This window comes from Panicum hallii, chromosome 3 (assembly GCF_002211085.1).
Source record: "Panicum hallii strain FIL2 chromosome 3, PHallii_v3.1, whole genome shotgun sequence".
NCBI classification, from domain to species: Eukaryota; Viridiplantae; Streptophyta; class Magnoliopsida; order Poales; family Poaceae; genus Panicum; species Panicum hallii.
In genome coordinates this window covers 22,566,908-22,593,024 of record NC_038044.1, presented here as the reverse complement: position 1 = coordinate 22,593,024, position 26,117 = coordinate 22,566,908, and the positions used below count along the sequence as shown (strand labels likewise).

Genomic DNA, 26,117 nt, shown 5'->3' with positions numbered 1-26,117 from the left:
TGTGTCAATTGAGGAACAAGTAGCTATGTTCTTGAAATTTGTTGGTCACAGATGGACAAATAGATCAGTTGGCTTTGAGTTCTTACGCTCCGGAGAGACTGTTAGTAGATATTTTAATGCTGTTTTGGATGCTTTATGTGTATTGTCTCGTGATATTATTTTTATGAGAATTACGGAAATACATCCAAAGATATCCACCAGCCCGGGAAGATTTTTCCCATACTTTGAGGTAATATATATATATATAATGCAATGAATTCATTTTTCTATTAATTTGTAGTAGTCACTAACAGGAGCACTTGTTTCATTTGTATTAGAAATTTGTAGGAGCATTGGATGGCACACATATACCGGCATCGGTTCCTATATATATACAAGATAGGTTTAGGGTAGAAAGCACTATCCAACACAAAATGTCTTAGCTGCCGTAGATTTTGACCTTAAGTTTACATATGTGCTGGCCGGATGGGAAGGATCAACTCATGATTCCTTTGTGCTCCAAGATGCATTGTCACGGCCATCAGGCTTAAAAATTCCAGAAGGTATAAGTCAAGTCATTAATATACCGTATTTTAGCTTCCAAAATTAATAGCTAATTGTAGTTCAATCTAATTGTAGGTCACTACTTTTTAGCCGATGCTGGTTATGCTGCTAGACCTGCCATATTACCTCCATATCAAGGTGTCCGGTACCACCTTAAGGAGTTTAAGGGTACTAGACGACCGGAGAATCCAAGAGAATTGTTCAACCTTCACCACTCCTCTCTTAGGACAACGATTGGGCAGGCATTTGGCACACTCAAAAACAGATTTAAGATACTTACAAGTCAACCATTCTTCCCTTTAAAAACATAAGTCAAGATAGTTTTGGCATGCTGCACTTTGCATAAATAATTGATGATGGACCTGATATTTATGTTTATGATGATGCGACATGGTTTCAAACTCTTCCAAGAAGCAATCGTTCACATGGGGATATTAATAGGGACAACTAGCAATGGGCAATCCTACGTGATCAGTTAGCTCAGCAAATGTGGGATGAGTAGGACTAAAATTGATGCTTGTGCTGCTGTTTTGAAATATTAGTTTAAGTGTATTGTATAGCTTTATGGAGATCTTATTTAATTATTTAGAGATATTATTATGTGGCTGTTTTGGGATCCTATTTAAGATATTTGTGTTGCTATTTTGAGATACTGTGTAAGTGTATTGTATGGCTGTTTTGAGACCCTATTTAATTGAATTGTGTTGATGTTTAATTGTATTACAAGGCTGTTTTAACACCATATTTAATTGTATTATGTGGCTGTTTTGAGACATTGATATAAATTGATCTTGAGTACAGAAATGGTCAAGGGGAAGGAAAAGGATGAAGGTGATGGTGTCAGACCCGGGGCCACGGGACTGTGTACATAGCGTAGTTTAAGAGATTAAGTCCGTCTTATCTCTTATTCATCTTGTTTATCTCTTATTTATTCCGTTTAAATAGGAGATAGAGCTAATCGATACAGAGGGGATCTACTCGAGATATGTTCTGGTACGATTCGTTAGCTGGTGTTGGTTAGTACCTTTGTAACCCTGGCCTCTCGGATATATAAGGGAGGACAGGGAGCCCTCTCAAAACACGATCTCTAGGTCATTCTACACAAAAGGCAATACAAACCACCATACAGGACGTAGGGTGTTACGCATCTTGCGGCCCGAACCTGTCTAAGCTTTGTGTTCCTTGCACCTTCGAGTTCCTGATCTCGGCGTCTCCTCACCCAAAACTTACCACCTTGGGTATATTCCTCGGTGGGCAGCCGGTTAAACATCGACAGATGGCACCACTCGAGAGAGTACCATTCTATGGGATGAGGATCAAACTAAATATATGCTCGGTTGGTTCATTGACTACATAAAGGAGCAGCATGCTGGTTTCAAGATAAAAAACAGCATCACTTCAAGTGTTCAGAAGCATTGAATAGGCAGTTCAATATGGGGGTAACTGCTACTCAAGTTGAGAGGCATTTCAGACATTACAAGGATAATTGGAACTTTATTAGAACAGCATTAAGCAAGAGTGGTAATACATTTGATACCTCAAGATCCATGGTTATCATATCAGAATCAGAGAAGGCTAACCTACATGTATTCTCTTCTTCCAATCTTTGTTGTTAGTATTTTGCTAAATGAATGAAATATTGTTTATTAACAAATAGCATAATACCGTATGCAGGTAAGGGCAAGAAGGCTCCTGTCCAAGCCCATCAAATTCTTCAATGAAATGCAAGACCTATTCCTTAACAGCAGTGCTGATGGTTCTCTTGCCATGGACGCCAACACTTGTCTCAATGAGACACAAGCTGATGAAGATAATGATTATGATGATGACTTATGCAACGAGTTGTCCAGCTATACTCCGCCTGAAGATAATCTAGGTGATGATTCAGACACTTTACCTTCTCCTATTAGTGGCCAGCCCAGCATGGCATCCCAAGTGGCTGAGCAAAGCTCATCTAGCTCGGAAGTCAAGCGTCTAAGAAGTGAGGGAAAAGCACAGAAGTGAGATGTGAGACCAAAGAGCCGCATGTCTAGGGTAGGAGATGCAATCACAACTACTTTAGTGGAACTTCAAAATGAAATCAAGAAGCCACCACCACCTCCACTATCTATGTGCAGCTCTGATGATATATTATGGCAAAGACTTGAGAACATGACTTTAACTACTGACCAAAAACTGATGGTAGGAACATTTCTAGCATCTAAAGAACAAAAGGGGATGCGTAGTTTCTTATCAGGCTCATCCGACGTAACATTTCAGTCATGGGTTTTCAAGTTTCTTAGCGATTCGGGGATGTGAATTGGCTATGTCTACTCGTCTGCTATTTTGTTTAAGTAGTCAGGTAATATATCTTCAGTGTTGTTATTACACATATGTTATATTCTAGCTGTCATTACAATTACTATTTGCATTTGGTTAAGCTGATTTATTTTACTCTTGTATTAGATTCATCGGACTACTCAAGATGGGTGCTGTGAATGGAGGCTGACCGCTGCTAATGGAGGCTGACCATAGGAACTTTTGTTAACTGCTAGTGCTCTACTATTTTGTAAATCAGCACCATTGTAAACCTCTTACGGTGATTATATGGAGCTGGTGAAAACTATTGATAACTGCTTATATGGGCTTATGTGGGATGGTATGGCCTTTGCGAAGTGCTTCTGTTTCGTCGTGGACGGACTCTTTGAATTGCGATAAATTGCTTGATGAAATAGCAGCTACTCTGCTCTACACTTGATTTCCATTTTGATGTGTTCTGGATGCTAATTTTCATGTGCTTTTGACTACATATGGGCTTGTGTGGGATGGTTCGTCTTGCTAATTTTCATGTGCTTTTCAGTTCATGTCTATGTACACTGCTGAGTCTAGTCTACAACATATGAGCAGATTAGCGGTAGGAGCATGTATGTATACTTGCCATTTGAGGTGAGGATTTGAGGAGCATGTATGTATACTTGCCATTTGATATAGTTCTTGTAATTTGTTCTTTTCTGAAGGTGGAGCCTTGTGATGATGATGACTTCCTTGTTTTGGCTTGTGATGGCATTTGGTAAGTTCCTCTAGATTAATATTCTCTGGCATCACATGATTATTGTTTGTGTTAGAAGTAACAGCCATATATACTCTTATGACTATCAGGGACTGCATGTCAAACCAACAGTTGGTTGATTTCATCCGTGAGCATATAAACACAGTGAGTACCAAGTTATATTTAATGTTGATATTTGGATGTCTTGTCTTTGGCTATACTCATGGAAGGAAACAAAAATTACAAACTGCAGGAGGAAAGCCTTTCTGTAGTATGTGAAAGAGTGCTTGATAGATGCCTGGCTCCATCGACCATGGGGGGCGAGGGATGCGATAGCATGACAATGATCCTGGTGCAGTTCAAGAAGCCGATTACTCAGAACATGGACGACAGTGGTGCAGAACAGTCAGCTGGAGACACAGAACCCTCCAAGGCGCAGTGAGTCACGTCTGATGATGGCACCTATTATTATTCTTCGCTGCCGGTATTTCTTCCTTCCACACGTTCTGACCCAAGCTCTTTATGATCAGCGTGGCCGAGGAGAATGGCCCATGATGAACAGGTACGGCGAGGAAACGGCTCTTGAAGCATGGCCCCTGATGCCTGGACCTGGCTAAAATAGGTGTACAATATTGCAATGTACATACATACCAACCATGTGTCCAATTGGCGTGAACGCTATTCTTTGCCCCATTGTTGTCTCTTGTATGTAACCCTACCTGCTGTTGTCTTCCGGTTGTGATTTTGGCCATCTGACATCACCTAACTGTATATTTGTGGGTGGAAATGGTGTTGCAATAGCTCATTTTGTTCAAGTCAAGCGGATCCTGTGTTGTGCCCTTTTGTCACCTACACCTATACAGGTTCAGAACTTCAGATATTCTTGTGGCAGAATTGCCTCCTTTCCTTTCCCTTCTGAGAATATGCCCTGACGCCCTGCGCTAGTTCGATACCTACTGTACTGAACTATCTACCAAATGTACACCTAGTTTAGTTGGGCTACCTCAGGATTGTTCGAGACAGTAGTTTCCATCCACTTTTGAATTTGAGAAAACTCATATTTGTATAGTAAACACATGCATAAGTTAGGCGTGTTACCAAATAGATGCCACATGTGCCTAACATTAGGCGTGGCAGGACATCAAACACTTACCATACTTTTCTTCGGTATGACTAACCTTAGGCGCGGCAGTACACCAAACACATAACTAAGCATGGCTGCTTAGGCACGCCGCACCTGTGGCGGTTGCCTAACCTTAGGCGGTGGCGGGTTAGGCAGCATTCCAAACAGGCCCTTAGACTGCCTCCAACAATGGGCAGGCAAATTGGCTATGCATTTCAACGTTTAGCTGCCCCCCTGCAATTTGCCTGGCCAGCTAAAACCTTCTGCACCCAACAAAGCAGCTAAAATAGCTGTGGCCGTTGGCCCTATTTAATTTCGCGCCAAAGAATGGATGCGTTTTGTTTTCCCGCTTCAACGTCAATTTTTACCCCGCGTGAGGCACATAACAACAGAATGTCTGGCTTCATCCTCCTCCCCTGTTTTCTCATCCAGGATTGCCGTGGAGCCCGTGGAGCGAGACCCATCCAAATCTGGGACTGATCGGTGGGCGCATGAGGATTTTGGCAGCGTCAGGTGGTGGATTTGGTGAGTAATCCCCCTTCTTCGTCTGATGAGTCTGGTAGCTATGTGTGCCGTGAGGATCTACGTGTGCCGTGACGGTTAGGGCTGCAAAATAAAAAACTATTGCCGCATGTGAGAGAGAACAGCAGATCCGTTGATATCATTATCTTAATATTGTGATAGGCAACTTTAACTGCCTTTTTTTTCCCATATGCACATGGAGAGCTCGAATTTAGCAAGTGAAAATGGCTGCTTATTACACTCCTTCCAGTTTTATTACACTCCTTTTTGAAGTCTGTTTGTTTAATCCCACCTAGACACTCTCAGTTTGTTTAATACCATTGCTCTCAGATGTGTTTTGTTTGACAGTGATTGCAAATATGTGATACTTGCTTTTGGGAATTGGAATAAACTACATTTTAATTTGTACTTTAGCTAGTATCTTTATTTCTGTTTGCATGGTTAAACTGAAACATTCCTCCTTGCTTTAACTGAACGCTTTGAACATAGCCCCAATTGCACTTAATTTCAGAAAAGCATTTTTGTTATCTGTGTCCTAAAACTTTATGTCTAATCTATGTTGTTCAGACTTGTCAAACATGACAGCTTGGTCCTGCCTAAAAGACTCACATTTTAGGCAGAATAAACGGAAGAAAGATGAAGAATGCATGTTAACTTCAATTATCGCAGCTTTGGAACCTTCTAAATGTAGGAGGGGTGGTTCAGTTCCAGGATATAAATTTAAGCGTCGTGATAGAGAAGTAGCTTTTGCGCAAATTATGAGGGATTACTTTGTTGATAATCCTTTGTACAGCGAAGAGGACTTTCGGCAACGGTATGCAACTCTTCGTTGTTGCCCCTTTTAATGTGTAACAATTCTATAAAATAATTGCTAATATATTGTCTTCTCAAGCATAGATTTAGAATGAAGAAGTCGCTATTCCTTGACATGGTCTGCAAGATTACCGAGAAGAATTCTTATTTTCGCCAACGTGAGAATGCTTGTGGGCACAAGGGCTTCCATCCCATACATAAATGTCTTGTGGCTATGAGGATGCTTACATCTGGCGGTCCAGCTAATTCGTTTGATGACACGTATCGCATGGTCGAGTCAACAATTCTAGAGACCGTGAAGCAATTTTCAAGAACCATCATTTCTGTTTATGAGAGTGAATTTTTGCGGCCACCGACAAAAACTGAGCTTGACACCATTTTACAAGTCAATGAGGCTAGAGGCTTTCCTAGGATGATCGGCAGCGTTGATTGTATGCATTGGGAATGGTCTAATTGTCCGACTGCATGGCATGGTCAGTTCAAGGGACGCAAAGGCAAACCGACCATAATCTTGGAGGCCGTTGCTACGCAGGACCTACGCATATGGCATGCATTTTTTGGATTGCCTGGCTCCCTTAACGACATCAATGTGCTCCATAGGTCTCCGGTGTTTGATGATCTTGCTGCTGGAGAGAGACCAAAAACTGAATTCCGTGTTAATGGAACCAAGTATGACATGTGTTATTATCTTGCTGACGGAATATACCCTGATTGGCCTACATTGGTAAAAACATATAGCGAGCCAGTTAGTCAAAAGGAAAGAATATATGCAGAGACACAGGAATCAGCAAGGAAGGATGTTGAACGCGCTTTTGGGGTGCTTCGGTCCAAATTCAGGATAATTTATAGCCCTGCTAGGTTGTGGAGCCAAAGGGATCTAAATGACATCATGCGTGCATGTGTTATTCTACACAACATGGTGATCAAAGATGAAAGAAATTTGTATAGTGATCACCGAGAGTTTGAGAGGTCTTCAGACCCTCCAATTTCTCAAAATAGAGATGTGCTAGAAATTTCTGAATTGATTAAGTCATATTCCAGAATTCATGACAAGGTTGTGTCTAATTCTTTGCAAAAAGACCTCATGGAACATATTTGGCAGCTGTATGGCAACGGTGCAGGACCTTTTGTCAATACACAAGGCTTCTGTTGGTACATGGAAACACAGGTCCTGGAGAACAGCAGCAGTCTCTTTTGTTAGCGAACAGCAGCGGTCTCTTTTGTTAGCGAACAGCAGCAGTCCCTTTTGTTAGCGAACAGCAGCAGTCTCTTTTGTTGGTAGTATAAGTTATAAATAGTTAGTGAACAGCAGCAGTCTCTTTTATTGCTAAAGCTGCTTTGAATTATAATTGTACCGATGGACACCCAATGATATTCGTGATATGATATCTAGTCTCAATGATATATATGATCCTATCCATAACTTGTCAGATATAAATAAGCACTCAATCACTGGTACATAATTCAATTTAGAGATGACATTATTATTGTACATAAGTCACAAACAGCTTACAAATAAGCACTCAATCTGATGACATTATTATTCAACACATGCACGCATGATGTCATTTAGATCCCTTTGGCTCCACAACCTAGCAGGGCTATAAATTATCCTGAATTTGGACCGAAGCACCCCAAAAGCGCGTTCAACATCCTTCCTTGCTGATTCCTGTGTCTCTGCATATATTCTTTCCTTTTGACTAACTGGCTCGCTATATGTTTTTACCAATGTAGGCCAATCAGGGTATATTCCGTCAGCAAGATAATAACACATGTCATACTTGGTTCCATTAACACGGAATTCAGTTTTTGGTCTCTCTCCAGCAGCAAGATCATCAAACACCGGAGACCTATGGAGCACATTGATGTCGTTAAGGGAGCCAGGCAATCCAAAAAATGCATGCCATATGCGTAGGTCCTGCGTAGCAACGGCCTCCAAGATTATGGTCGGTTTGCCTTTGCGTCCCTTGAACTGACCATGCCATGCAGTCGGACAATTAGACCATTCCCAATGCATACAATCAATGCTGCCGATCATCCTAGGAAAGCCTCTAGCCTCATTGACTTGTAAAATGGTGTCAAGCTCAGTTTTTGTCGGTGGCCGCAAAAATTCACTCTCATAAACAGAAATGATGGTTCTTGAAAATTGCTTCACGGTCTCTAGAATTGTTGACTCGACCATGCGATACGTGTCATCAAACGAATTAGCTGGACCGCCAGATGTAAGCATCCTCATAGCCACAAGACATTTATGTATGGGATGGAAGCCCTTGTGCCCACAAGCATTCTCACGTTGGCGAAAATAAGAATTCTTCTCGGTAATCTTGCAGACCATGTCAAGGAATAGCGACTTCTTCATTCTAAATCTATGCTTGAGAAGACAATATATTAGCAATTATTTTATAGAATTGTTACACATTAAAAGGGGCAACAACGAAGAGTTGCATACCGTCGCCGAAAGTCCTCTTCGCTGTACAAAGGATTATCAACAAAGTAATCCCTCATAATTTGCGCAAAAGCTACTTCTCTATCACGACGCTTAAATTTATATCCTGGAACTGAACCACCCCTCCTACATTTAGAAGGTTCCAAAGCTGCGATAATTGAAGTTAACATGCATTCTTCATCTTTCTTCCGTTTATTCTGCCTAAAATGTGAGTCTTTTAGGCAGGACCAAGCTGTCATGTTTGACAAGTCTGAACAACATAGATTAGACATAAAGTTTTAGGACACAGATAACAAAAATGCTTTTCTGAAATTAAGTGCAATTGGGGCTATGTTCAAAGCGTTCAGTTAAAGCAAGGAGGAATGTTTCAGTTTAACCATGCAAACAGAAATAAAGATACTAGCTAAAGTACAAATTAAAATGTAGTTTATTCCAATTCCCAAAAGCAAGTATCACATATTTGCAATCACTGTCAAACAAAACACATCTGAGAGCAATGGTATTAAACAAACTGAGAGTGTCTAGGTGGGATTAAACAAACAGACTTCAAAAAGGAGTGTAATAAAACTGGAAGGAGTGTAATAAGCAGCCATTTTCACTTGCTAAATTCGAGCTCTCCATGTGCATATGGGAAAAAAAAGGCAGTTAAAGTTGCCTATCACAGTATTAAGATAATGATATCAACGGATCTGCTGTTCTCTCTCACATGCGGCAATAGTTTTTTATTTTGCAGCCCTAACCGTCACGGCACACGTAGATCCTCACGGCACACATAGCTACCAGACTCATCAGACGAAGAAGGGGGATTACTCACCAAATCCACCACCTGACGCTGCCAAAATCCTCATGCGCCCACCGATCAGTCCCAGATTTGGATGGGTCTCGCTCCACAGGCTCCACGGCAATCCTGGATGAGAAAACAGGGGAGGAGGATGAAGCCAGACGTTCTGTTATTGTGTGCCTCGCGTGGGGTAAAAATTGACGTTGAAGCGGGAAAACAAAACGTGTCCATTCTTTGGCGCGAAATTAAATTGGGCCAACGGCCATAGCTATTTTAGCTGCTTCGTTGGGTGCAGAAGCTTTTAGCTGGCCAGGCAAATTGCGGGGGGGCAGCTAAACGTTGAAATGCATAGCCAATTTGCCTGCCCATTGTTGGAGGCAGTCTGAATACCTGGCCCATTGGAGATGCTACAGTACCCGCCGGCTAGCTAAATTGCCTTTGCCTGTCCAAATACCTGGCCTGTTGGAGCCAGTCTTAGGCAGCCTATCCCGCACAAGCCCAGTTCAGAAGACAAAGAGTCAAAAACTTAAAACCAATGATGTCTGACGAATGGAGGCGCGTCGGTTCATCACCGTCCCAGGTCGCTTTGCGCCTCCACCCTCCGCCAGATGCCGAGACGCGTGACGGCGCCGAACGGGGAGCAGGGCCAGCACGTCCTCAGCCATGATGGCGTGGAAACGAAGCTAGCTAATCCTCCTCAAGACCTTGATGGCGCTGTAGTTGCCACTAACCGTCAACAACGCCCAATTTCAGATGCAAGCAGGATTGGGAAAAAAATTAAAAGGTGAGAGTTGGATTATGGAGTCGGACGATCTATTAATTCAACCTGAAAGTGCATTTGGCCTCCCTAAGTGGGTTTTGGTGTTAATAACATACAAAATTAAGGAGCTAATGAGTTTATCGAGTTATGGATAGGTTAAAATTCAATGAAATGAAAAAGAGCAAGAAAAGATGCCAAATTTGCTTAAAAGGATGGTGTTGGACTTAAAAGAAAATCTTTACTTAGTTTATATTTTGAATCTGAGTTTAGAAAATACCGTACTATTAAGAGGGATGCGAATTTGGCATCAGACCCGGTACAGACCAGGGACTACGGGATGTCGGTGTTTTACCGGCTGCCAACCGAGGGATATGCCCAAGGTGGTAAGTTTTGGTGAGGAGACGCCGAGATCAGGAACTCGAAGGTGCAACGAACACAAAACTTAGACAGGTTCGGGCCGCAAGACGCGTAATACCCTACGTCCTGTATGGTGATTTGTATTGCCTTTGGTGTAGAATGATCTGAAGATCTTCTTTTGAGAGGGTCCCTGTCCTCCCTTATATATCCGAGAGGCCAGGGTTACAAAGATACTAACCAACACCAGCTAAAGAATCGTACCAGAACATGTCTCGGGTAGATTCCTTCTGTATCGGTTAGCTCTATCTCCTACTTAAATGGGATAAATAAGAGATAAATGAGATAAATAAGAGATAAGACGGGCTTAATCTCTTAAACCTCTTTAAACTATGTTATGTACACAGTCCCGTGGCCCCGGGTCTGACAAGCCGCTAAGCTCTTCGTAGCTGAGTACTGCAGGCTTATCGAGTACTTTCGAAGTAGTCTTCGGCTTCTTTTGAAGCTCCGTCTTGAAGTTCTTCTTCGAGTACTTACTTGGCTGCATCGAAGCTATGAGGTGCTCATGCCCCGAATTTTATTTCTGATATGGTGTGCGATTGAAAAATCGCACTCCATATGGAGTAGCCCCCGAGCCTTAGGTTGAATCGAAGAATCAGGCTGAGGGTCATTTTAGTCTTGAATCTTCCTTACTCACTTTTCCAAACAAATTTGAAAAAATAAGTAGTCGATGCCACGTGGAAAATGTTGACGAAATCGTCACATTTTTCCATTTTGCCGAACGGGGTTTGGCCCTCCCCTCTTGTTCTTTCTTTCGCGGCCTTCTTTACTATTACGGGCTTGAGCTCCATCACCTCAACCCGAACTCCATTTGCCACATTTCGATTTTTATCCATTTCTGTGAAGCCTTCCTCGGAATCGAACCCCACTGGGATCTTTTTCGCTTTCTCTTCCGCGTCAAACCACAACCCACCTCAAAAAATCTTTCCGATGTAGGGGGCGCCGGCATCCAACTGCGTCAGCAGGCCGGCGATAAGTACCTATCATACAAATTCCCCTCCAACCTTCCCGAGTGGAAAAACCACTAGTTTTATGTCGAAAACCATGCCCCCCAACTCCCAGAAATAACGAACAATCCACCCGTCGTGAGGCCAGAGTGGAACATCGAGCTGTCCATGGGGGACATGGACCAAGTCGAGGAATTACTAGGAACCATAGAAGCTCATAAACTGACACCGGCCACGACTACCTCAGCCCCCGGGTCGTCAACCCAAGCAGAGTCTTTAGGCGCAGGGCCAGCCACAGCTGCTCCAGCCCCCGAGCCATCAGCCCCTGTGGGTCGACGCCCACGGAGCCAGCCCCCGAGGCGGACGCGACGCTGCCCGACTTGCCGCCTCCTAAGCTCCAACAAGGTGAGGCCGAAACCGGTGGTGAGGAACAAGTTGAGGCCCCTGCTGCCGCTCTATGGATGGCGCAGGTAAGCATCTGACCACCCACAGCTAGCTGCCAAGGTCCAAGCGCTATATGCTGAAAACATTTGTAGTTCCAGGTGCCCAACAGCCACCTCCTGAAGAAGCCGCGGGGACCTCAGGGGGTCGTCGTGAAATACTGAAGGCCAGGCCTGGGTACAAGAACGTCATCAACACCGACCTGGTGGATGACCCCATGCTGACGGCTGAGAACAGAAAGACCTTCAAGAGAACCTTCAAGGAACTCTACGATTTTTCCATGGTAAGACCTGAGTATTGTTCTTCGTGTACGTATTGACGAGCCATTTTGACTCAATCTCCGCCGTTACGCAGAATGTGATCACTCACTCCCAGAAGAAATCAGAGAAGCTGAGCGCGGTTGTGAGTGGTCACCAAGAGCTAGCTGCCTTGGACAAGCGCATCTCCGAAGAGAAGACGAAGAATTGCTATCTGCAGAGGGAGCTCGACATGCTGAAACAGGAAAAGGACTCGAGAGACTTGGCTACTCAAGAATGACCTGCAAAACCTCGAGAAAGCAAACCCCGAGCTTCAAAAACAGCTCAAGGAACAATAGGCGGCGCACCAGGAGCAGCTCAAACAGCAAAAGAAAGCGCACCAAGGTAAGCCCTCGCTTCCCTCGGGTACTTTCCCTTAACGGGTTTCCCTGGACGCTGAAATATTTTCACCGCAGAGCTTAGGAAAATCATAAAATACAAAGAAGAGCTGCTTACTGACTTGAAGAATATGCTGTATCGTAGTACAGATGATGTCGAGAGGCTACAGAAGGTAGTCGCCAATACTGAGGAACAGTTCGCCGACTGCCTTCGACGAATCAAGATGCTGGGCGTGGAGAAGGGACGGCGGGAGAAGGAACTGGAAATTCTCAATGAAGCCGCCCGGGAGCTGGTGGACATGCTGAATCCACCAGAAGAAGGCAAAGCCAGCCCACGGCCCTTGCTAGAGCGACTTCGCGGAGCCCCGCAAAAGGTGGTCAGATTCCTCTCGGAAGCCCCGGTCGCGTGTGTCAGCCACGCCATCGCCTTCGTGAAATATTTTTTGCCGGAGGTGCAACTAGAGATATTTGCTTAGGGCATGGCTACGGATTGCACCGAGGATCAACTCGACCAATACCTCCAAGAAGCCCAACCTGTAGCAAAACACATAGTACAAAGTGTACTGCAGGATTAGGGTGTAAAAAACAAGTATTTACTTCCTTGTGTATATATTTTGTTTGATGTCTCTACTTGTGTATGCCTTGGCTGAATTGGCATCCAGTCTTAGAGGCTAAGTAGTAGATGCTACCTTGGGTGCAGCGACCCTGAAAGTAGCCATAGCTCCAAGTAGGAACTCATCTAATAAGTTAGCCATAACGCGATCGGACAGGCCTAACCTATTAGGAAAGAACGCGAGCATCATCGCGGTATTGCCGTGCTTAAGGCAGAGAAAAAACGAAGCTACCCAGAGTGCATCAACTCTGGATGTAGTCGAGGTCGCTCTCATGCGAGCGCGCTCCACAAGTTAGGTAGGAACCAGACGAACGGATCGAACTTGTTGGGAGTGAATGCGGGCATCACCGCGGGTCTGCCATGCTTTTGGCAAGAAACAAAACTACACTGAGTGCCATGACTCAGGATGTAGCCGAGGTAGCTCTTCCTGTGAGCCCATCCAACAAACTGGGTATAAACCAGTCGAACGGATCGATCTTGTTGGGATAAATGCGACTACTGTCACGAGCGACCATCCAAGGTCGCGGCGGAAGTCGATTCATAGAAGATATGAACGGAGCCGAGGCTTCCATCGAAACAAGAAGTTGATAAGATATGAACGTGGCCGGAGCCTCCGTATGATTCCTGACAGGAAGTCGATTTATATAAATGATACACGTTGCTGTAGCCTCCGTATGTTCACAGAGAAATTTACAACCCGAATCTTGTGGCACGTAGCCTCCAAATTGATTCGAGAAAAGGAGAACGCCTAGGCCCCCAGAGATTCAGCTATCTCCGGACATCTTCTCATGGGTAAAACTTGCGCAGGTTCTGAATGTTCCAAGAGTTCGGAACATCTTGACCCTTGGGATATTGTAGTTGATATGAACCTAGCCTTGTAACTTGCTTGATGATGAACGGACCCTCCCACCTTGAGTTCAGCTTGTGCAGGCCGGATTCGTCCTGAATGCGACGTAGAACCAAGTCACCGATGCTAAATGACCGTTCCCTCACGTTGCGATCATGATATCACCGAATCCCCTTCAGGTATCGGGCTGACTGAACAAGAGCTGTGCAGTGAGCCTCTTCGATAGAATCGAGCTCTAATTGCCTCGCCTCGTCCGCCTCGCCTTCGTTGTATATTTCAACCCTTGGGGATTTCCACATGATATCGGCCGGCAAGATAGCTTCGGATCCGTACACGAGAAAGAACGGAGTTTGTCCTATGGCTTTGGACGACTGAGTCTGAAGCCCCAAGACGACATATGGCAACTTATGTATCCATTTGCCTCCCTTCTTGCTGTTTTCATCATAGAGTCTCTTCTTGAGGCTGTTGATGATCATGCCGTTCGCCCTTTCGACTTGTCCATTGGCCCTTGGGTGTGCAACAGAGACATATTTAACCTCGATGTATGCATTCTCACAGAACTCCCAGAACTGGTTGATCGTGAAATTTGATCCCAAGTCCGTGATGATGGTATTCGGGAAGCCGAAGCGATGCAAGATATCAGAGATGAAATCAACAACCCAATCTGGTGTGAGCTTGGCTGTCGGCTTGTACTCGATCCACTTGGTAAACTTGTCGATAGCCACCAACACATGGGTGAAACCGCCTGGCGCCATTGTGAATGGCCCAATCATGTCAAGGCTCCAGCAAGCAAAGGGTTAGGATGGTGGTATGGTGATGAGGCTGTGGGCTGGGACATGAGACTGCTTGCTGAAGAATTGACAGTTTTGGCATCTGCGCACCAGATCCTCCGCGTCGGATACAGCGGTGGGCTACCAGAAACCGGCCCTGTATGCTTTCCCCACCAGCATCCTCGAAGCTGCATGGTTACCGCAAACACCTTCGTGTATCTCCCACAGTATTTCATGGCCATCTTCTTTCGTGACGCACTTCATGAGAACGCCTGACCGAGCACCGCGCCGATCGAGCTTGCTGTCAACTAGGACGAAACCCTTACTTCTGCGCATGACACGTGCCACCTCTGTACTCCTTGCGTCAATTCCCGCTGGTAGCCTTTGATCCCGGATGAAGTCGATAAACGCCTCTCTCCAGTCCTCACCCAGCGTCATGACCTGCCGATCGGGTTGTTGAGGACCCGTATCGGTGGATATCTGTGGTGAAGGCTTGATGGATGGCTGCTTGAGCTCTAGGACAAAAACTCCTGGTGGAACCTGAGCACGAGTTGACCCCAACTTGGACAAAATATCTGCGCCAACATTGTGCTCTCGTAGCACATGATGAACCTCCAGGCCGGAAAATTTGTTTTCCAGCTTGCGCACTTCCTGTACATAGGCGTCCATCGTCTCCTTGTTGCAATCCCACTCTTTGTTAACTTGCTGAACGACAAGAAGAGAATCACCGTATGCAAGTAGTCGCTTGATCCCTAGTGATATCACCAAACGGAGCCCGTGAAGCAAAGCTTCATACTCGGCTTCATTGTCGGATACCTCCCACAGGATCTGAAGGACATACTTCAATTGTTCGCCTCGTGGAGAAATAAGCAGAACTCCGGCGCTACCGCCATCGAGCTTGAGGGACCCATCAAAGTACATGGTCCAGTGCGTGGCTTGTCGACTGGAGTTGGAACTTGATTCTCCCTCCATTTAGCTATAAAATCGACTAAGGCTTGAGACTTGATTGCAGTGCGTGGCTTGAAGTAAATTGACAAAGCCCCCAGTTCCACTGCCCACTTTGATACACGTCTCGTGGCGTCTTGATTATGAGGAATATCCACCAACGGGAAATTCGTAATCACAGTGATCTTGTATTCATCGAAATAATGGCGCAGCTTTCTTGATGCGATTAGAATTGCATATAAAAGTTTCTGGACGGTCGGGTACCGTACCTTGGATTCGGAGAGTACCTCACTGACGAAGTAGACAGGCCTCTGCACTTCAAATGCATGGCCTTCCTTGCCTCACTCGACTACAATAGCACTGCTGACAACGTGAGTTGTTGTCACAATGTAAAGTAGTAGGTCTTCCCCCGGCAACGGTGCTGTAAGGATCGGAGGAGACTGAAGGTGATGTTTTAGATCTTGCAGAGCCCGCTCGGCCTCCTCCATCCATTGGAACTTATCTTGGCGTTTCAGGAGCTTGAAGAAAGGTAGTCCTCTCTCCCCGAGTTGGGAGATGAACTTGTTCAGGGCTGCCATGCATCCTATTAGCTTTTGCACATCTTTTATTGTGGCCGGAGCCTCCATATCAGTGATGGCCGTGATCTTCACAGGATTGACTTCAATTCCCCCGTTGCTGACGATGAACCCGAGCAATTTCCCTGAAGGTACTCCAAAAATGCACTTGGTTGGGTTGAGCTTCCACCGAAATCTGCGCAAGCTGCTGAACGTTTCTTCCAAATCTGCAATCAAGTCGCCAGAATCCCTGATCTTGATGACCACATCATCCATGTAGGCCTCCACGTTCCGATGTAGCTGATCAGTAAAGCACATCTGGATCGCGCGCTGATAGGTTGCCCCTACGTTTTTCAACCCGAAGGACATAGTCTTGTAAGTGTATGTCCCATACGGGGTGATGAAGGCGGTCTTGATTTGGTCATCCTTCTTGAGTGCAATTTGGTGATAACCTGAATAACAATCAAGGAAACAAAGCAGAACGCATCTTGCCGTCGAGTCGATGACTTGATCAATGCGCGGCAGCCCGAAGTGATCCTTCGGGCAATGCTTGTTGAGATCGGTGTAATCAACACACATCCTCCATTCGTTATTCTTTTTTCATACAAGGACGGGATTAGCTACCCACTCTGGATGGATTACTTCTTTAATGAATCCAGCCGCGAGGAGTTTAACTATCTCCCATTTGATGGCCTCACGCTTATCGTGGGCAAACCTTCGCAGGCGTTGCTTTTTGGGCACGGCCTGTGGGTGTACATTCAGGCTATGCTCGATCAGCTCCCTGGGCACCCCTAGCATGTCTGCTGATTTCCACATGAATATGTCTCGGTTAGCCTGAAGGAAGCTGACGAGCGCGAGTTCGTATTTTTCTCCTAAGCCCGCGCCGATGACGGCGGTCTTAGATGAGTCGCCCTCCTGGAGCTGGATCGTCTTGAGGGCCACATCGTCAGTCGACTGGATGTTCGACTTGCTGGCCTTTCTCGAGGGGATCTCCAGCCTGGACTGAGAGAGCTGCTGCGCGGCCGCGAGTACTTCGCCGGAAGCATCTGGCACATGAGTAGTCGAAGTGCCGGACGACTTCTTCAGGTCGCCACGGAGAGTAAGTACTCCACTTAGTCCTGGCATCTTGAGAAGCAGCTAAACGTAATGTGGCACTGCCATAAACTTGGCGAGTGCCGGACGACCCAAAATTGCATGATAAGAAGATTCGAAGTTGGCCACTTCGAATTTAATGAACTCAGAGCGACAATTCTCCCTCGTACCGAAGGTGACTGGGAGAACTACCGTACCAAGTGGGTGCGCCGCGTTACCTGGGACGATGTCGTAGAAAGGGGACTTGCTCGGAACCAACATGTCCTTGAAGTCCAGGCCCATCTTCCTTAGAGTGCTGGCGAAGATGAGGTTGAGTCCACTCCCACCATCGATGAGCACCTTGGTGAGCCTGACCTCTGCCACCACAGGATCCAGGACCAGGGGGAACTTGCTGGGCTCCGAGAAGCTCGTCCACTGATCGTTGCGGGAGAACGAGATGGGGACCTCCGACCAACAGAGTGGTCGTGGTGCCGCCGGCTCAACGGACATGATCTCCCGAAGAAGCAGCTTCTGGTCCCGCCTGGAGCCAAAATCCCCATCTCCCCCGAAGATGACATTGACGGTCTTCGAAGCGTCCTGGAACTTCAGGTTGCGCCCTTGGTCCTCTTGGTCATCATCCTTGGGTTCTTTGTCCGCAGGCTTCTTGTTCTTCTTACCACCATCGGAGTTGTTGAACGTCCTCCGGAGGTGGTAGCAGTCGATGTCCGCGTGATTGGCACCTGGATGCCATGGGCACTTCTTCTGCAGGAGCTTCTCGAACTCCTCCTGCGTCATCGACTTCTTGCCCCACTTGGGATGATCCACAGCCGCGATGAGATCATCTGGCTTGCGCTTTCGGGGTGGACCCGAATAGTCCCGCTAGCCTTTGTCATTGCGGTTGTCATTTGGGCGCCTCAGATTGCTATCTTGGCGCCGCGGGAACCGCTCCCACATCTTCTCCTCCTGTTCGGACCAATCGTGCATCATATCATGAAGGCCCGCAACAGTCTTCGGCCTGTTCCGCCCAAAATCCCTGTAGATGCCTGGGTCGGTGATGCCGTTGTAGAAGCAGTCGATGATGTCGTTCTTCGAGATGTTCGCGATGGTGGCGCGAACGTCAAAGAAGCGACGTGTGTAGGACCACAGGAGCTCGTTACGTTCCTGTTTACACTGAGCAAGATCGTGATGAGTATCTACACGAGCAATCGCTCCCTGGAAGTTGTTGATGAAGACCTTCTTGAGTCGCTCCCAGGAGTCGATGGAGTTGTTGCTGAGGCTCTCTAGCCACATGAGCGGCGCAGGGTCCAAAGCCATCGGGAAGTAGACGACCTTGGTGATGTTGGAGCCCCCTGCGACCTCAATGGCCGTGGAGTAGCAACGTAACCACTGCTAAGGAGCCTGCTTGCCGTCGTACTTAGTGATACCGATCGGCTTGAAGCCCTCAGGGTACTTGTAGCTGCTGAACCGTGCGGAGAAAGCTGGGAATCGATCGCTACAGTCAGTACCTTCGGATTCAACTTCTTCGCGGACCTTGTGCCTGGAGCCGATCACGGACCGCGCATCACTGCCTTCATTAATATGCTGGCGCAAGTCTTCTAGAGGAGACCGATGATTGGCCTGTTGCGGGTTACCCCCTGGAAGTGGCTGCTGCCTCCCGCCAGGGGCCTGACTCCCGCGGGCGTTGTCGTTGTTGTGGCTAGGTTGAGGTCGAGGACAACCACCAGCTGTTCGGCTGTGAGCCTGGCTCCGGCTCTCACCCACGCGCTCCTCCCGAAGCCACCGCATGTCGGGGGCTGTGGGTTATTTTGGTAACAACGGTCTGATGATCACCTCCACTCCAGAGGGGCGTTTCGTGCATTGGAAGGGCATGAAACTCTCTGATCTACTCGAGGCTGAAGATCAACTTGTGGCACACCTTGAGTCCTTGCCTTTTCAAAAAGGCAGGCCATTAGTAGTCGAAGCGAGCTCTGATGAGCTCATCTCACGCCAGGTGCTGATGACGGAAGAGGCGAGGATGATGGCAACTTGCCCATCATCGAATTTGATGCGATATCTGTAGACGAGGCCACAGCCAACGCCGGCGACGAAAACGACACCGATCGTGAGGCACGGAGGGCCAGGAACAGAGCTCGCGCAGCCCGGCGAAGGAGGGTCAATGAGCGCATGTGATCTATGCATCGCGGGCTAGACGCCGAATTCGCTGCCGTAAGCGAGCGGGGCTTCAGGACTCCGGTGGCCAACATCGCCAGGGTAACAGCTATACTCGAGCGCAGTAACGATCCAAACCTGCATCAAGCACTTCGTTACACGCAGAAGGCTTGGATTAAGCTTGATCAACAAAACCCGGCGTCCACCGTCAGGGAGGAGCGCGTGGGCGAAAGCCGAAGCCAGGCTCACAGTTGAACGGCTGGCGGCCATTCTCAACCTCAGCGCAGCAACAACAATGACAACGCTCGCGGGAGTCAGGCCTTTGGCGGGAGGCAGCAGCCACCTCCAGGAGGCAACTTGCGACAGGCCAATCATCGGCCTCCCCCAGAAGACCTGCACCAGCGAATCAATGAAGGACGCGATGTGCGATCCATAATTGATTCCAGACGCAGAGAGCGCGAGGTAGCCAAGGCAGAGAGCACTGACTGCGGCGACCGTTTTTCAGCTTTCTCCGTGCGGTTCAGCAGTTACAAGCACCCTAAGGGCTTCAAGCCGATTGGGATCACCAAGTATGATGGCAAACAAGCTCCTCAGCAATGGCTATGTTGCTATTCCACCGCCATTGAAGTCGCAGGGGGCTCCAACATCACCAAGGTCATCTACTTCCCGATGGCTTTGGACCCTACGCCGCTCACGTGGTTGGAGAGCCTCAGCAACAACTCGATCGACTCCTAGGAGCGGCACAAGAAGATCTTCATCGACAACTTCCAAGGGGCGATCACTTGCGCAGGTACTCATCACGATCTTGCTCAATGTAAACAGGAATGTAACGAGCTCCTACGGTCCTATACACGCCGTTTCTTCGACATCCGCGCTACCATTGCGAATATCTCGGAGGAAGACATCATCGACTACTTCTACAACGGCATCACCGACCCAGGTATCTACAGAGACTTTGGGCGAAACAGATCGAAAACTGTTGCAGGGCTTCGTGACATGATGCATGATTGGTTCGAGCAGGAGAAAAAGATGCGGGAGCGGTTCCCGAGGCGCAGTGATAGCAACCTGAGGTGTCCAAATGACAACCGTACCGACAAGAGCTAGCGGGACTACTCGGGTCCATCCCGAAAGCGCAAGCCAGACGATCTCGTTGCGGCTGTGGATTGTCCCTCATGAGGCAAGAAGACAACGACGCAGGAGGAGTTCGAAAACCTCCTGCAGAAGAAATGCCCATGGCATCCAGGTGCCAAATATGCGGCAATTGATTGCTACCACTTCCGGAGGATATTTAGCAATTTCGGTGGCGGCAAGAAGAACAAGCCAGCGGACAAAGAACCCGAAGAAGACGACCAAGGGGACAAATCGCAAAATGTGAAGTTTCAGGATGCCTCAAAGACCGTCAATGTCATCTTCGGGGGAGATGGAGACTTTGGTTCCAAGCGGGAACAGAAACTGCTTTTCCAGGAGATCATGTCTGTCGAGCCGGCAGTACCACGACCACTCCGTTGGTCGGAGGTCCCCATCTCGTTCTCACGCGATGATCAGTGGACAAGCTTCTCGGAGCCCGGTAAGTTCCCCTGGTCCTGGATCCGGTGGTTGCAGAAGTCAAGCTCACCAAAGTGCTCATCGACGGCGGGAGTGGTCTCAACCTCATCTTCGCCAGCACTTTGAGAAAGATGGGTTTGGACTTAACGGACATACTTGTTCCAAGAAAGTCTTCTTTCTATGTTATTGTCCCAGGAAATGCGGCGCATCCACTTGGCATGGTGGTTCTTCCAGTCACCTTCGGCACGAGGGAGAACTACCACACCGAGTTCATTAAATTCGAAGTTGCCAACTTCGAATCTTCTTATCATGCCATACTAGGACGATCCGCACTCGCCAAATTCATGGCAGTGCCGCATTATGTTTATTTGCTTCTCAAGATGCCAGGCCGAAGTGGAGTACTCACCCTCCGAGGTGACTTGAAGAAGTCATATGATTGCAACCAGGACGCGATCCAGTATGTTTCGACTACACGTGTACCAGATGCTTCAGGAGAAGTACTAGCAGTCGCGCAGCAGCTCCCCTAAGCCGGGCTGGAAATCCCTATGAGAAAGGCCAGCAAGTTGAGCATCCAGTCGGCCGGTGACGTGGCCCTCAAGTCGATCCAGCTCCAGAAGGGTTACTCATCCAAGACCGCCGTTATCGGCGCTGCCTTAGATGAGAAATAGGAACTCGCGCTTGTCAATTTCCTTCGGGCTAACCGAGACATATTCGCGTGGAAACCAGCGGATATGCCTGGGGATGCCCAGGGAACTGATCGAGCATAGTTTGAATGTACACCCACAGGCTGTGCCCAAAAAGCAACGCCTTCGAAGGTTTGCTCACGACAAGCGTGAGGCAATTAAACAGGAAATAACTAAACTCCTCGCGGCTGGCTAATCCTGTCCTTGTAAGGAAAAAGAATAATGAATGGAGAATGTGCGTTGATTACACCGATCTCAACAAGCATTGCCCGAAGGATCACTTCAGGCTACCACGCATTGATCAAGTCATCGACTCGACGGCGGGTTGTGTACTCCTCAGCTTCCTTGATTGCTATTCGGGATATCACCAGATTGCGCTCAAGGAGGAAGATCAAATCAAAACCGCGTTCATCACCCCGTTCGGGACATACGCTTACAAAACTATGTCTTTCGGGTTGAAAAACACAGGAGCAACCTATCAGCGCGTGATTCAGATGTGTTTTGTTGATCAGCTGCATCGGAACATTAAAGCCTACATGGATGACATGGTCATCAAGACCAGGAATCCTGATGACCTGATTGCAGACTTGGAAGAGATGTTCAGCAGCCTACGCAGGTTTCGGTTGAAGCTCAACCCAACAAAATGCGTTTTCGGAGTACCAGCAGGGAAATTGCTCGGGTTCATCATCAGTAACTGGGGAATTGAACCCAATGCTGTGAAGATTACGGCCATCACTGATATGGGGGCTCTAGCCACAATCAAAGATATGCAGAAGCTAACAGGATGTATGGCAGCCCTGAACAGGTTCATCTCCCGACTCGGGGAGAGAGGACTACCCATCTTCAAGCTCCTAAAACGCCAAGACAAGTTCCAGTGGACGGAGGAGGCCGAGCGGGCCCTGCAAGATCTGCAACATCACCTTCAGTCTCCTCCGGTCCTTACAGCACCACTGCCGGGAGAAGATCTACTACTCTAAATTGTGGCGACAACTCATGTTGTCAGCAGTGCTATTGTAGTTGAGCGCAGCGAGGAAGGCCATGCGTTTGGAGTGCAGACGCCCGTGTACTTCGTTAGTGAGGTACTCTTCGAATCTAAGGTACGATACCCGGCAGTTCAAAAACTTTTGTATGCTATACAGATTACATCGAGAAAGTTGCGCTATTACTTCGACGAGTACAAGATCACTGTGATTACGGATTTTCCATTGGCGGATATTCTTCACAATCAAGATGCCACGGGGCGTATATCAAAGTGGGTAGTGGAACGACTTCAGGCCACGCACTGCAATCAAGTCTCAAGCTCTACTCAATTTTATGGCCGAGTGGCGAGAGAATCAAGTCCCAACTCCAGTCGACAAGCCAGAGCACTGGACCATGTACTTCGATGGGTCTCTTAAGCTCGACGGCGGCAGCGCTGGAGTCCTATTTATTTCTCCACGAGGCAAACAATTGAAGTATGTCCTCAAGCTCCTTTGGGAGGTATCCAATAATGAAGCCGAGTATGAAGCCTTACTTCACGGGCTACGTTTGGCGATATCACTAGGCATCAAGCGACTACTTGTATATGGCGATTCACTTCTTGTCGTTCAGCAAGTCAACAAAGAGTGGAACTGCAACTAGGAGACCATGGACGCTTATGTACAAGAAGTGCGCAAGCTGGAAAATAAATTTTCCGGCCTAGAGGTTCATCATGTGGTACGGGAGCATAATGTTGGCGCAGATATACTATCCAAGCTAGGATCCACCCGCGCATAGGTTCCAGCAGGAGTTTTCGTCCAGGAGCTGAAACAACCATCCATCAAGTCCTCATCTCAGATAACCACTGATGCTGGCCTTCAACAGCCTGATCGGGAGGTTATGATGCTTGGAGAGGACTCGAGAGAGGCTTATATCGACTTCATCCGGGATCAAAGACTACCAGTGGGGATGGACGCAAGAAGCGCAAAGGCAGCTCGTATCATGCGCAGAAGTAAGGGTTTCGTCCTAGTTGACAATAAACTCTACCGGCGTGGCGCACGATCAGGTGTGCTCATGAAGTGCATCACGAGAGAAGACGGCTACGACATACTACGGGAGATACATGAGGGCGTTTGCGGCAACCACGCAACTTCAAGAACGCTGGTGGGGAAAGCATACAGAGCTGGTTTCTGGTGGCCCACCGCAGTGTCCGATGCTGAGGATGTCGTGCGGAGATGCCAAAACTGCCAATTCTTTAGCAAGCAATCTCACGTCCCTACTCACAGTCTCATCACCGTACCACCATCCTGGCTATTCGCTTGCTGGAGCCTCGATATGATTGGGCCCTTCACAACGGCGCCAGGCCGTTTCACCCATGTATTGGTGGCCATCGACAAGTTTTCCAAGTGGATCAAGTACAAGCCGATAGCCAAGCTCACACTAGATCGAGTCGTTGATTTCATCTCCGATATCTTGCATCACTTCTGTAACATTCAGGTAATTGGAAAACATGGACACTAGGTTTTGGTATGATATATGTATGCTTATATGTATGCCTACAACAGTATATGTGGATAGTATAAAAAGGCTAGGGGTATATTTGTAATTTCTATAAAATATAGGCTCTTAAGTGTTATTTGGGTGAAATAGAAGGTAGCACTAGAACCTAGGAGAAAAATTATACCAAGTGCTAAATTTGTATCCTTATGGGGAGGAAAGTGAAAAAGGGAGCTTGAATCTTAAGAAAAATGGGTTTGTGGTGTAAAGATAGGGACCTATGTGTAATTAAAACGAAAATTGTAGTGCTTTTATGTAAAATAGTTGATGTGTAAAAGTAATTTTTATGTTTACTTGAGGGCTAATATGCAAGAGTACAAGTCATCATGACCTTCCATAAACTTTTGCGAATATGTTTAAAATTTGATCAAATTCACTTTGGTAAGGACCAAGGTAATTCAAATTTCATTTTTTTCAGAACCTATCTGGTAAAGCTACAAACTTTGAGTTTTTGAACTTGAGCCCTAAAGCATTTTTGTAGAGTTTGAAAAACTCTACAACTTTGATTTTGGGCACCTTTTCATTTGAGCTTTAAATCAGCGGGGAATTTCACTTTACAGAAAGGTCCTTGGATCTTTTAATTTTGCATATGAGTCCTTGAACGTTTTCCCCTCTCATCTTCTTCCTCTGAGTCCTCCTGTTCCCCTGCTCTGCTCCTATCGCCGCTGCAGTTCCTTCCCTCGGCCGCCGCCGTGCAGAGCGCCGCCCTCCACCTCCTGCTCGCCCTCTCCGCGCGTCGCCCGGCCCTTCCTCCCGGTGCCTGCATCCCCCTCGCTGGCCATCCCTTGTCTCTCCACGTCAGCAGACACACCCGCACGACCGCCACGCACTTCTGACAAGCTCCCGTCGCCGCCCTTCAGCCCCTCTTCAATTACTTGTGCCCAGAGCTGTGTGAGGCCATCCATCAACTATCCCTTCACTTCCCAAGCCGACCTCGCTTCTACCCTCGCCGGAGTTTGGCATTTCGCTTCGATTCCGAGCGCCACCGTCAACCGGCTCCGGTGGGCAGCCTTCTCCCGGCCCCTTGGGTCCGTTCTGGGTGGCTTAGGGGGACAAGGGCGAGTGGTAGATCGTAGTAGAGATAGTTTAGCGCCTGCTCCATGTCTTGAACGGCCGGAACACGCGCTGCCGCCATGGCCGAGCTGCGGCCATGGGGCGCCGCCGTCGAGCCGTGAGCTCCGGCCGTCTCGAGGCGTGGCTGAGGTTGGGGATTGCTCAGGGAGCGTTGGTGATGCTGCCTAGCCGTCTAATTGGGAGACCCGTGGCCCTGGCGTCGCCGGCCACCATGGCCGAGCCTTGTCTCGCCGCCGGCCGTGGCGTTCTGAGTCAGCGGAGGAAATAGGGGGTGGGGGGGAAGTAGAGATGCCCTATGTGGGTCTGCGCACAAGGATGCCGTAGAGCCAGATTTCATCCTGGACAGGGTCGCCGGCGGGGGCAGGCCGCCACGCCAGCCTCGGCGTTCGGCCCGTGGCCGTGGACAGAAGGAAGGGGGAGAAGAAGCAGAAGCAGTCCCACCTGTAGGAGGAGACCAGGGAGGGAGGGGTAGATGTGTAAAGAAAAGAGAGTTTCCGAGGGGTTTTCTGCAAATAGCTATAGCTAGATTTCTTTCTAATGGCTGAAACATGTTTAATTCGGTATAAATTGTAGAAAAATCCAAAAATTGCAAAACTAGTTTTGTTGGAAACTAGATTTCAAGCCCTACAACTTCTGTTAATGAAGTTTAGTATGAAACTAAATGTTTTTGTTATTTTAAATCTAAATTTGAGAGGTATTTTTGTGTATAACTTCTACACTTTGACTTTGTTTCTTATGATTTTCGATATGTAATTGCTATGAGTCCTTTATGAACTTGTGTTGAAATTTTAAACTTAACTTTGTTTTGTAATATAAGTTCATTTGAGTTGGGCAATTCAAATTTGAAATGTTTTAAGGTTAGCTAAGCATGTTTTTTTAAAAACCTAATTGGTTAAGATCT

The 26,117-nt window shown here is 47.3% G+C and overlaps 1 pseudogene; it reads left to right on the top strand.

The window, feature by feature from the left end:
* The first annotated feature begins 1,346 nt into the window (after nucleotides 1-1,346).
* On the top strand, nucleotides 1,347-3,486 carry LOC112885356 (annotated as a pseudogene).
* The last annotated feature ends 22,631 nt before the right edge of the window (nucleotides 3,487-26,117 follow it).